We start from the raw sequence: 12,138 nt of genomic DNA on the forward strand, positions 1-12,138 counted from the left end.
CTTAAGAGTGGCATTATTTTAACATTCAGAGGACTTTCAGGAGATGTAGTTCCAATGCACACCTTCTACAAAACTAATGTTAAAGCAAACAAGTATCTTACATCATGATATGAAATAATCAGAAAGTGTTAACAGGGAGGTCATCCAAGAAACAGGTTATTAGAAAGGAGTGTGATAGATTTGGGCAGGGACACAGATCTAAACCATCAAGTCAAATTGCAAGCCCCCCAGTGTTGGAGGAGGGGCCTGATGGAGGTGATTGGATCCTGGGGGAAGATTTCCCCGTTGCTGTCTCATGAGCATGATCAAGTTCTCATGAGATCTGGTTGTTTAAGTGGGTAGCACCTGCCCCATCTCCTCCTCCTGTTCTGGCCATGTGAGACGTGTATGCTTCCTTTCACTTTCCTACGTGATTGTAAGTTTCCTGAGGCCTCCCTGCCATGCTTCCTGTATAGCCTGAAGAACCATGAGCCAAATACACCTCTTTTCTTTATAAATTACCCAGCCTCAGGTATTTCTTTACAGCAGTGTGAGAAGGGACTAATAGTGTGTGTGATCCCAGTGCTAATGTGAAGCCCCCTTGGGAGCAGTTGTGCCTCTTACTGACTCTGAGCAAGGCAAGGACACAATCGCCTTAGGTGAGCATAGGCTGCCTTGCAGAACGTACATTCACATGTGGGCCCATGGAAAAATACGGGTCAAACTGTTCTGGGGAAGAATGCTCAGAACAGATCTTATTTTCCACCAGTTCTTTCCCCTACTCCTATTCTTTTAGAACTTCCCTCAAAGATTTTCTTTCAAGCTTCTGAAATCTACACTTTCTTTCTCTCTCCCCCCTCTTTCGTTTTCTCTTTCTATGTCCCTCTTTCTGTCTCTATCTCTATTCTCTCTCTGACTCTCTCTCTCTCTCTCTCTCTCTGTCACACACACATGTTGAAATATGGAAAAGTCTGAGTTATTAGGATAGTTCTTCTGAATCACCTATTTCCTCATAGAAATGAAGGGAAGACATAGGGGTGGGGAATCAGAGCAGGGGCTTTGGTGTCAGGCAAACCTGGTGTTGACTTGTGAATCTGACATATACCAGATGTGACCCTGGGTAAGGTACTGAACTTCTCTGAGCTTCAGTGTCTTTAATACTTCATAGGGCTATTTCAGTGTTGGAGGGAGTATATATATACACACACACACACACACACACGTTTATATATACACACATGTATACACACATGTGTATACACATATGTATACACACATGCGTGTGTGTGTGTGTATATATATGTATATACCGCCTCCAACATATGATATGTGATATAGGGGTATGTTTATATATAATATCTAATGCTTAGTAGGCATTTGATATAATTAAATTAGTTCTGTGTTTCTATACACTGAAGGTTTTCCTCCTTCATTGCTCATCATCGTAAATAATGGTACCAGCATATCTTCCAACAGGTGAAATTCTCTAGAAACAAAACTTTAGCAAATATCAGCGTGGAATTTATTCATGTTTTATTTAATTACTTGGGGCATTTAATGAAAGAATGAATTATTAAATGAGAACATTGATTGTTCCCTCTGTATGGCAAGAAGATCTCCTGTGTATGCTTAAAATAGCTCCATAAAATGTAGAGCAGGCCATAGTAAATTAAAGAAAGGAAGGAAAACGGAACAAGGATTGAAAACACAATTTAGCCTGTAAATCTGCATAAATGACAACCACACCCCAATTACCCCACACCTCTGCACTCAGGATTTCCAGCTGTCTAGATGGGTGGTGAGTCCAGACCCAAAAGAGGAATATATGCTGCTACAGGAAGTTGAAGATGTGTGACTGCTATATTCATGAGTTAAAAGAAAGCAAGCTCTTTGGTTAGTGTGTGCCTCTAGACAACTGTGCCCTGCTTTACCCTGCCATGTGCCCTGGAAGCCTTGTTCTTTAACTTCTCACGTGTTCTTTGTCCAGTGGAAGCCCTAGACAGATATGGAAGGGAGGGAGAAGAGAAAGTTTGAGGTATTTATCCCCTGTTCCTCTCAAGTGAGACTACTGTCCGTCTTCAGTGGGGTCTTTCTCCATGACACATGTCTCCCAGGTTCTAGAAACCACTCCCTTTCCTCATCCACTTGGGGCTAGAAGTAGTGATAGCTCCCTTGTTTTTAGACCCAGTGTACTGCACCATCCAGAATGAACCAGAAGGTAGTTCACTCTGCCCACACTTGGTAGATAATACTTTTGTTAAGCCCTTCTAGAGTTCTAATTTGAGCATGCCACCTGTTTCCTACTGGAATCTTGACTGGTACAATTAGCTCTGATGAAAACCAAGTCTCCCTAATATCAAAGGCTGAGAAAATGGAAGGAAAGGAGACAAAAGGAGAAAATAGAAATTCAGAAAGAAGAAGAGAGGTTCATGAGGGTGATGAAGCGCATCCTTGGAGAACAGAGGAGTAGACAAGGCATGATGCAAAGTGGAGTAACACCCACTGAGTGAATGGGGGGAAGAAACTGAAACCCAACCCAGGAGGCTGGCCTGTCTATCAGGCTGAGACTCCCCAGCCCTGGAACACACCCCAAGTGTCAAGGTGAAACCATACAAGCCAATCCACACAGATGAGATGGAATGTTTATGGCAGGGGGAAATTGGGTCCCCCTTAGGTAAGTAATCGCTGAGTGCCTCACTGTATTAAGACACAATCTAAGAGTGGATGGTTATGGTTTGTATATGCTAGTGTCTAAGAGAAAAAGCTAAATTATATTCCATATATTCCAAAAGGGAAAGCAATATTTGTTGAAGGCCTACTCATTGTCACAACAGGTGTATTTTAATCCCCACAACAGCCAGAAAATAGGTTAGCATTATCCTCATTTTATTAGGTGAGGAAGTGTGTTCAGTGAAATTAAGTACTGAAGCTTGCTTGAAGCCACACAACTAGTGTGTTTCACAGGCAGGAGCTGAACACAACCTTTCAGATTTCACTGAGCAACCATACTATCTCAAAAAGGGATGAATCTTTACCCAGCATGGTCCTTGAATGTTTCCAGTAGTTGAGGCATGACCATATACTTCTATGTTCTGCTAGTTTTGCCAGGGCAAGCCTTGCTAAGACTGCCCTGTGTTTAAGGTGCACCATTTACAAAGAGGCTCATTGAGATAAATAAATGCATCTCTCAGAACAAATCTGATCTATGTTATTGGTGAGAATCCAGACACAGCAGCATTGAACTTCAAATGTTGCTACTGAGAGAGAAAAAGAGAGAGACTGACTGACTTGCATTTCTGCCTTCTTTGCACCCCATGCATTCTGCCCTAGGTGGTGATCAACTTTATGTGGGTACCAGTCAGCTTCATGTTAGGAAATGTTGTATGGAACTAGCAGTTAGAAGTGCCTACTGTGAGAAATGAGGAGCTAGTCTGAGCTTTAAAGGGAAAGAGACACGAAAACAATCAGCGTAGCCTTTGTAGCCAAGTATTTTGTTCGGTGCAATCCATTAGTTACTGAGAACATACACAGCACAGTTTAAGTCAGAGTTCAGCTATCTTTGAGCTTAGAGACTTTGGGCTAGTTAACATCTCTGAGCCTTTTTTCCCCTAATGCGTAAAACGGGGCTAATACTATTACCCTAACTTACAGGGTCATTTTGAAGAGTTCATTAAATTCAAGCATGATACATGTGCTTTAAAGTGTTTGAAATGTAGTGGGTCAAAACAAATGGTCTCCAGTGTCATCATCACCATCATTATCATCATCATCATCATCATCATCATCAAGGACTTCATAGTCTGGTTGGAAGAATATATGAATAAGAGCTGCTGTTTAGAAAAAAATGTGTTGATTCTGAGCAGTTTCCCTCAAAAGGAGAACAAGAAAGCTGGCTTTGGTCCACAGTCTTGAGTGTTGGAGTAAGCCACCTAATTTCCCTGAGCCCCAGTTTTGGCATATGTACAACGGGCTGATCATATGTCAGCTTCCCAGTGTACTGTGTTAATGAAGTCGATGAAATGAAATCTAGTACCTTAGAACACAGAATTACAAGGGACCAAGAGTGCTCCTAACTTACAAGACTACTAGTTGGGTTTTTGCCACCTTGAATTGCTGTCTCAATTCACAACCAGTATTTTAAAGATCCCTTTCTGTTTTCAAAAACAATTTCTTGATCCATTTTCCTATGGAATATTCCCCCTTTGAAGAAATAGACTTACATGTGTTCGCCAGAGAAAGCGTCTAAATTGGGAGTGGGGGAGCAATGATGGTACAGTATGCTGTGCACATATGTGGGCACGTATGTTCCTAGAAAAATCGAGACTGCTCTGAGGATTCCCAGTGCCAAGTCCTGCATCAGGGAGGGCTCATTTTGTAGCTCTGAAATAGGATGGATATAATGATAATCCTTTATTTGGGAAAGCTTTCATTTAGGGGAAGATTTTTAATACTTTTTCTTAAAACTGAAAAACTAGTCAATATCAAATCCAGTTGATTCCAGACTGTTTAGAGAGAGACTGTTAAGTGTAAGACTCTGGGTTTGAAAACTTCATCTCTTTAAGGCTTATTTAAAACATCAATGTTTTGCTAATTCTTGGAGATTTAATAAAGCACAACCAGGCTTTTAGACACCCTTAGAGGGGTTAACATGAGAATTCTTCTTAGGAGCATTGGTCTGTGCCAGTGGGGATGCAGCCTGTTCCCCCTGGTTTATTCTCCTAAGTTTCATTTTCACAACAGAGGAAAAGTGACAGAGGAGCCTGTAGGCTGGGAACATGGATGGGAAATGCCATTGCAAGGGCTCTCAGAAGGTTCTGGTGAGGAAGGGCTTTACAAACACAGGACGAAGATATGGCAGGTGAATAAGCTCAAGGGAGCGTGATTCAACCTGAAGACGAATCAGCTGTTTCTGATTTATTGTTGCAGACCCTTTTCTAAGCATTTCTGATGTCCTTTTCATAAGAAAAATGCTGTGAGCTTCCCTAGTGACTTCTGAAACAAGTGTCTGAGAAGCAGCTTGTGGAGGGCATTTTTGTATAAAGTGCATGAAGGGTGCATCCAGACTCCCCCAAGTCCACCCCAGCTGGCAATATTCGTGGACTTCTGGTGGGTGACCACAGGCTGCACTGGTTTGGCAATGAGATAGTCTCAACAAGAAAGAGATCACACAACGAAGCCATTTAACAAGGACAATGATTAAGAAAAAGACTCAAATAGATCCTCTTCTGCAAGTGGGTAGGAAACTCGAAACAGACACAAGACAAGTTAGTGCATGTTGGCCAAATATGAAGATGGAAAGAAAGAATGATTATAAAGAAACCCACCCACGCTCTCACTGGCCATTGCTTGCTTGTGGAAAAAGGCCAGTCTATGACAAACTAGAGACTCTTTGAGAAACCAACACTGTATGGAGATAGCTTTCAAGTTTAAAAAAAAAAAAAAAAATCTAATCCAGGCTTTGCAAAACATCAGTGAGTGCGTGTAATACCAGCAAAACCTGAGCTTTCAATAAATCAGAAAACAATGGGGGCATTGTCTGAACTCACCAAACAGTCCTTCGCTCCCACAGCACAGAACACTCTAATCTGTGTGCAGCCAAAACTCAGCCCCATCGTATCGAACTAAATTGATTTATGAGAGGAAAAACCTAAAAAGGGAAGCAGCAAAATAATGATATTAATTCTAATAATGCATTGGCTGGTGCTTATATAAATCACTCTCCCCACTCAGATTGATTTCATCCGAGTAAAAACTCTACGCATAAGCCTATCTCCAGCCGCTCAGCTCAGGCAGCTACCTCAGGCCTCCTCTTGGAGATAGAGCTCAGGATAAAGGGTGGGGGGTCTGCTGGAAGTTCACAGGTATTTTGCCTGAGAAAGGCCTGTGGGATCAGCCCCAGAGGTATCGATGTAATTGGCCACACACACAAATGTTGCGGCATCCGAACATTTTTGGCAGCTCATGAAAGCGCCTTTCCTAGAGGCTACTTGAGTGTCCAAATAAAAGGGGATTTTGTTAGTGAAAACTGGGAAGAATAACCCATCTTAGGATCAGGCTAATAGGGCCTGGCCTGTTAAAATGTAACACTGGGCTGGCCAGAGTTGGAAGTGTTGCTGGCAAGGGTTGGAAGCAGCTGCGAGGAGAGCCAAGCCTCGCTCCCAAGGAAAACTCTTCTGCTGGTTCAGGGGAGTTTTCTGTAGCCCAGAGAGCCTGTCACATGCCCCCCACCAAGGGCAAGAGCTTCTGTTGGGGCAGAAGGGAGAGGGCCTGGGGTAGTTTCTGGCTCCCCCTTCACCCAAGCGCCCCTCTCCAATTCCCTACCCCATCCCCCAGGCTCTGTGATTCTAGGCAAGTGAGCCTCTGTGGCTGACCTCTGTGGCCTGTTTCTGCACACGGCCTGGGAACAGCAATTGCTCTCAGTGAGTATGCAGGGTGTTGACAGGCTTGGGCTGAGGGAGCTGGGAGGGAAGCAGAGAAAGCTGGACTGCAGAAATAAGGCCACAGAGGCCTTCTCTTATCAACAAAAGGCCCCCAGCTGAAGAAAGGTCTACTGCTCCTTGCTACACAAAGGAAATGCATTCTGCTGCAAGCCAGTCTCTCCCTTTCCGTGGAGCCTGTAGGCTCTCCACCTAGGGTGGCCAGGTAACATACAGGGCACCCATTTAAATTTGAATTTCAGATTAACAATATTTTAGTATACATGGGTCCTGAATATTGTGTGAGAAATAATTAAAATGCATTGTGTATCTGAAATTCAAATTTAATTGGGCATATTGTATGTTTATTTATTCTATTAGGAAGAATTCTGAGATGTTCCCCAATGACCCTTCCTCTGGTATAATCTCTTACCCCAAAGTGTAGGTGAAACCTGTGAATGTGATGCAACATCACTCCCGTGATTATGTTACACTACATGGCAAAAGGGATTTTTGCAAATGCAATTAAGCTCACTAATCAGTTGACTATCAAGTTAAAGAGAAGATTATCTGGGTATGCCTAACCAAACTGCATGAACCCTTTAATTCTGGGTCTAGAATCCAGAGAAAAAGGAAGTCAGGAATTTGAAGCAGTAGAGGATTGTCTATTGACCTTGAAGGAGAAAACTACTGTGTTGTGGAGAAGGCCAAAGGGCAGGGAACAGTGGTCAGCCTCTAGGAGCTAAGACTAGCCCCCAGTTGAAGCCAGGAAGAAAGCAGGGAACCTCAGCTCCATGCTGCAGTGAACTGGGTTCTGCCAACAACCTGAGAACTGGGAAGAAGCCCCCCAAGCCTTGGACAAGATGGCAGACCTGGCCAACACCTTGACTTTAGCTATGTGAGACCTGAGCGGAGAACCCGTCCAGACCATGCCAGACTCCTGAACCAGGGGAACTTTGAGGTACAAAAATACAGGTTGTTTTAAGCTGCCGAGTTTGTGGTAATGTGTTCTGCAGCAATAGTAAACTAAAACATTGACTATATCTGGCAGCCCTCCCTGCATCCTGTGGTCTCCAGCGTACACTTACAGGGGTTTCTGATGTAGGCACCATGGACTGAAGACGAAGAACAGTAAAGGAAACAGATGTACTGGACTAACTCCTGTGAACATCCTCCACAGTCAAAGAGCAGGGCTAGAAGGGAAATTATGATATTGTCTGTTTTGGTGTCCATGTCCTGGCCTCCTGGACTCTCCAGCCCCAACATCTCAGTTTAGATCTGTAGACATATACACACATGCTTGCTCTCCTACACACCTTCCTTTCCAGGGAGGAGTGTGGGGGATGAGCGTGTAACTTGTCTCAGACAGATGTAGTTGCTAGGTCACTAAGTAAACAGGTCGTCTCAGCCAAAGTTCATTATGGATCTGAAGCTGTAGAAAGAGATGCATTTCATGTAAGGATAAACATATGTGTGTGTGCGCGTGTATTGGAGGGGAAGGGTGGGTACAAATATAAACAGAAGGTGAAACAGTCTAGAACCTCCTTAGGCATGGATTAAGTTTCTGTGCAGATCATGTAAATAAGTCTTCATAATCTACAAGAAACTCAGATATCTTTTTTAAAAGGGTCAGAAGATCTGTGTGTGTTTTGCAATTCTCCAAATGTTCTTCTGCTTATGAATTCCCCTAAATTCACCTTCCAACAGCTCTTCGTCCCCCTGGTCTCATGCTGCCCTTGAAAGTGGCCGGAGGAAACTCTTAGGTGTCAGGCAGTCAGCATGGAGAGCTTCTTTTCATCCCCTGAGTGTCTGGAGATGTGAGTTTAATGAGAGGCATCGACCTTTGAATTATACAAATGGACCTCTTTAGCAATCACTTCCCTCCCCAGTCCATACCCACCCTCAGCTTTTAATCTTCTCAATTATATTTCCTTTCCATTGATTACTACTTTGCTAACTTTCAGATTGAGCAGGCAGTAAAACCTCAGCCGCACAGGTAATGCAATTGCTTTTCAAGCCTTGACGCCTGCGTCTCACCTCCTGAGGGGACCCGCGGGCCCCCCTCCCACCCTTTTGGGTCTTGGCAGGTCCATCAGCCTTCAATTGATTTTGCAAGATGGCCCCTTCCATCCAAAGATCTGTGCAATCCTGGTTAGGAAGATGGAGTTTCAGTTCTGAGCTTTAAGTAGCAAAGATAAGGGGGATTTACATGCTGGCAGGGTGTGAGAAGGCCACTCACAGTCACCAACTGTTTGCAGCTAGGTCTGGGAGTGGGCAAGGGCTGAGCCTGGGAGTGGGGAGTTCTGGGTTCCTTTCCCACCTCTGTTCTGACTTTTTGAGTGACCTTCGTTAAACCACTTAACTTGCTGTGCTTTCCTCTCACTGCCATCTGTAAGGGGGAAGACAACAGCACTTGTCTGTGAAAATGCTTTGAGGGATACTGGCATAAAAGATGCAATGTAAAAACAAGTGATGGGCAATGTTTTCCATAAAGAGCCCCTTGTTTTCATCTGCAGGAGGCCTCATTTGAAGGCTAAGAAGAAAAATTGAGAAATGTCCTTGATATCCGAGGCCAGGCAGAGGACGTGGCTTGGGACAAGTTAGAAATCCCTTCTGTGGCTGGGGGCTCCTGTGCCGCTGCCGGGATGTGAGCTCAGCAAGGGGCATGCTGGGAATTGGCCCGCAGAACAAACAGATTCGAGGTCTCTGCACCAAGCAGGACCAAGGGCCATATCAGGATTAGCCCAGCGACCTGACAAATGGCGAGGGAGGCCTGCCTCCCAGTGATTTACGGGCACTGATGCATGGACTCTGGGGGGGCTGGGGCGGGGAGTCAAAGAAATTTGGGGACATGTTCAAAACTGGAGGTCGTCCAGAGGAAATTACTCAATAAAAACCAGGTTTCTGTAACTGAATGGATCAATTTACAGCTCATAAGGTGGAAAAAGTCTGAGACTTCAAGATGCCGGCTGGGTGGGTCTCCTAAGGTTTCCTCCCTTGGCAGAGTGGCTGTGGCTTTGGCTTTTTTACCCTGGGTACCCCTTCTGTAGCTTTCAGGGCCAGCATTTTTCTGTCTTCTTGTTTTCCTCTTTCTCTGTTGCTTAAATTTGGCTGGTTAAGATTCTTTCCCTCCTCTCCTTCCTCTTACAAACCTCCCACTTTCAACTTTCACCTCCCTACAGTCCTCTCAGAAAAGCCCCTATTGTTTTTGTCATCCTAATGGCACAGATTCTCTTCTAAGCTCTCCCTTCTCAGCTGCCTCCCCCTCCCCTCGGCTCATCTCAACATCCCTTCTCCCTCTGTTTTTCCCTTAGGTCTCCGAAGTTCCTGCGTTTCTCTTCCAGCTGCCCGTGGTCTGTGCTGCTGCATACCTCTCACCCCTCTACTTCTCCCTCTCTGCCTTTTATCTTCCCAGACTTTCTCTTTGGTTGTACTTTTTGGCCTTTCTCAGTTGCTGCCCAAGTAATTCATCATGAGCGTCCAGGAACACCTTCACCTATTGACTGAGCTGCTTTAAGCTACACTTGAGCCACAGAGCTCTCAGGGAGGCAGGATTACAGGAAGATGGACAGGGCCCAGATGCACTGGCACTGAAATTCCATCATCCATCAATCATTCATCCATCCATGTACCCATCATCATCCATCCATCTTTCCATTCCTCCACCCACCCATCCACCCACCCGTTCATGCAAGCCTTCGTTTAATCATATCATTCATTGCTTTTTTTCATTCAACAGACATTCGTTGAGCATGTGCTATATGCCAGGCATTGGGCTAGGCACTTGAGAGAGAATGATGATCAAATATAGATGTGGGTCTTGACCTACGGGGCTCAGCGGAAGAGGCAGACATAAGTAATCACAGATAACAATATAAAACTCCAGTAAGAGCTAAGGAGAGGTGTAGGTACCAGCAGACCATCTCAGTGGAATTTGACCTACTTAGGAGTGAAGTATTAAGCAGAGGTCTGAAGGCTGAGGGGAGAGAAGATGCAGGCAGTAAGGAAAGCTCTTGATAAAGCCTGGCCCTCCTCATCCCTACCAAATTCCCTCCCATTTGCTTGCCAAAGACTAAAATTCTTTTAGCAGAAGTCAAGGCTGTTAGGCCACAGACTTCAAATGTAACACATCCTATGAGACGGTAGCAATGACGTAAATATATTTGGACTAGGTGTAAATAATGGATATTAATCTTTCCCTGGGAACAGGCCTTATTAGGTGATAGAAGGGGCATTTAATATCTGAGGCCGGGAGATGTGTGGGGAAGAAGGCATCCCTAACAAGTTGATGGTACCTAGGACGTTGGCACTCACTCTACACTGTGCCAGGAGCAGACTCAGGAAAAAGCACACACTGCCTCTCCACCTGCTGCTCCACGTGTCACTTGGCTGGCCTGACAAACTGTCCCTTCCTCCTCTGGGGCCTCAGTGCTTCCATAAACTTTGGAGACCAGGCAGTTCTTGAAGTCCAGCACCCCCCTTCTCTTTTTCAGTGGCACTGGTCACAAATTCAAAGTGGACATCGGATTTCATGGCTTGATGGCCTCGTAATTGTTATTGGAACTAGCCTTGGATGGATTTACAGTAATGAACTCACCTAACAGCAAACCCGTCACTGGCCTCTCTGCAGACAGGATCTTTCCTGAGTGAAGATAATAGAAAACCATTCTGTAAAGGAAAAGCAATACTGACTGGTGACTTTGACTTCAAGTTTAGGAAAAAACACCACTGTTTGGGTTTTTCTGTTGGCCTCTAACTTTAAATGCTACATTGGCCAGTTGCTAACCAACACGGTTTTTGGCCAGAGTCCTGTTTATGTTGGCACCAAATGTATGTATCACAAGCAATTTGTGTATTTCTGGGCATGTGTGTATGAGTCTGTATATATTATAAACTCCAAAACTTTTGAACACAAGGTTTTGTACTCTTTTTACAGATTCTTCTGGCCAAGAAAACAGGCCACTGGCAGGCAGGGCATCCATGTGCATTAGCGACCTGCTTTCAGGCCACCACACCCCATCACAGCCACCCTTTGGCTTGTCCAGTGTGGCATTAAACTCTCTGGCCTCTCTGGACCCCTGTCCTATTGAGTTATGAATGAATGAGGTGGCCCCTGCCCAGTGAGAGGGGTTCTGGGGACAGTGGCTGTTTTCTGTGTCACCTCAGTCTGCAGGCAAATCATCAAGAATGCTTGGGATATGGAGTTTTCTCCTAACCGGGACCAGAAAGGCTCCATGTTTTTGTGGCTTGGCATTAAGCAAACAACTGCTTTTTTGTTCTCTCCTCAAATTATTTGCCCAAACAAAAGGCAGCTGTCATGGGGAGAAAAGTAGGATTTTTCCAGCGTTTGCCCCTTTCTGCGCCCCTCGCACAGCATGCTTTCGGACTCTGCATTTCCGTAGCTCAGTGTCAGATTTCCAGCCTGCAGAAATGCTCCAGAATGTGAAGCCACCTTCTGCCTCTCCCAGGCCTCCTGACCCAGTGCAATTCCAGAGCTGAAGGCAGCATTCACAGGATGGCACCTTCTCTCTCCAAAACCCCAAAGGGTTTCCCAAGCCTGTAAACCATGAATTAGAAACATTCCTTCAGGGACTAACAGCTTGGATAAACAGTGAATTCCAGAACAAAGGTTGTTTTCCTTCAAACTCCTATTTCTTTAGAAAGTTGAGAAGTCAGATCTTCTGCCTAACAAGGGACTGTTATTTAGTTAAGAGTCATCTCTCAGAAAAGATATGGCTTATCA

At 44.7% G+C, this 12,138-nt stretch overlaps 1 long non-coding RNA gene across 1 annotated transcript in view; it reads left to right on the plus strand.

The window, feature by feature from the left end:
• The window catches only part of LOC140713048 (uncharacterized), a 60,219-nt gene extending 49,229 nt beyond the window's left edge, over nucleotides 1–10,990 (plus strand). Inside the window, exon 3 of the long non-coding RNA XR_012094928.1 lies at nucleotides 10,889–10,990. This is a non-coding gene — a long non-coding RNA (uncharacterized lncRNA). The remainder of the gene's footprint in view (nucleotides 1–10,888) is intronic.
• Nucleotides 10,991–12,138: the final 1,148 nt, after the last annotated feature.

This window comes from Chlorocebus sabaeus, chromosome 12, assembly GCF_047675955.1.
Source record: "Chlorocebus sabaeus isolate Y175 chromosome 12, mChlSab1.0.hap1, whole genome shotgun sequence".
In the NCBI taxonomy this organism is placed as follows: Eukaryota; Metazoa; Chordata; class Mammalia; order Primates; family Cercopithecidae; genus Chlorocebus; species Chlorocebus sabaeus.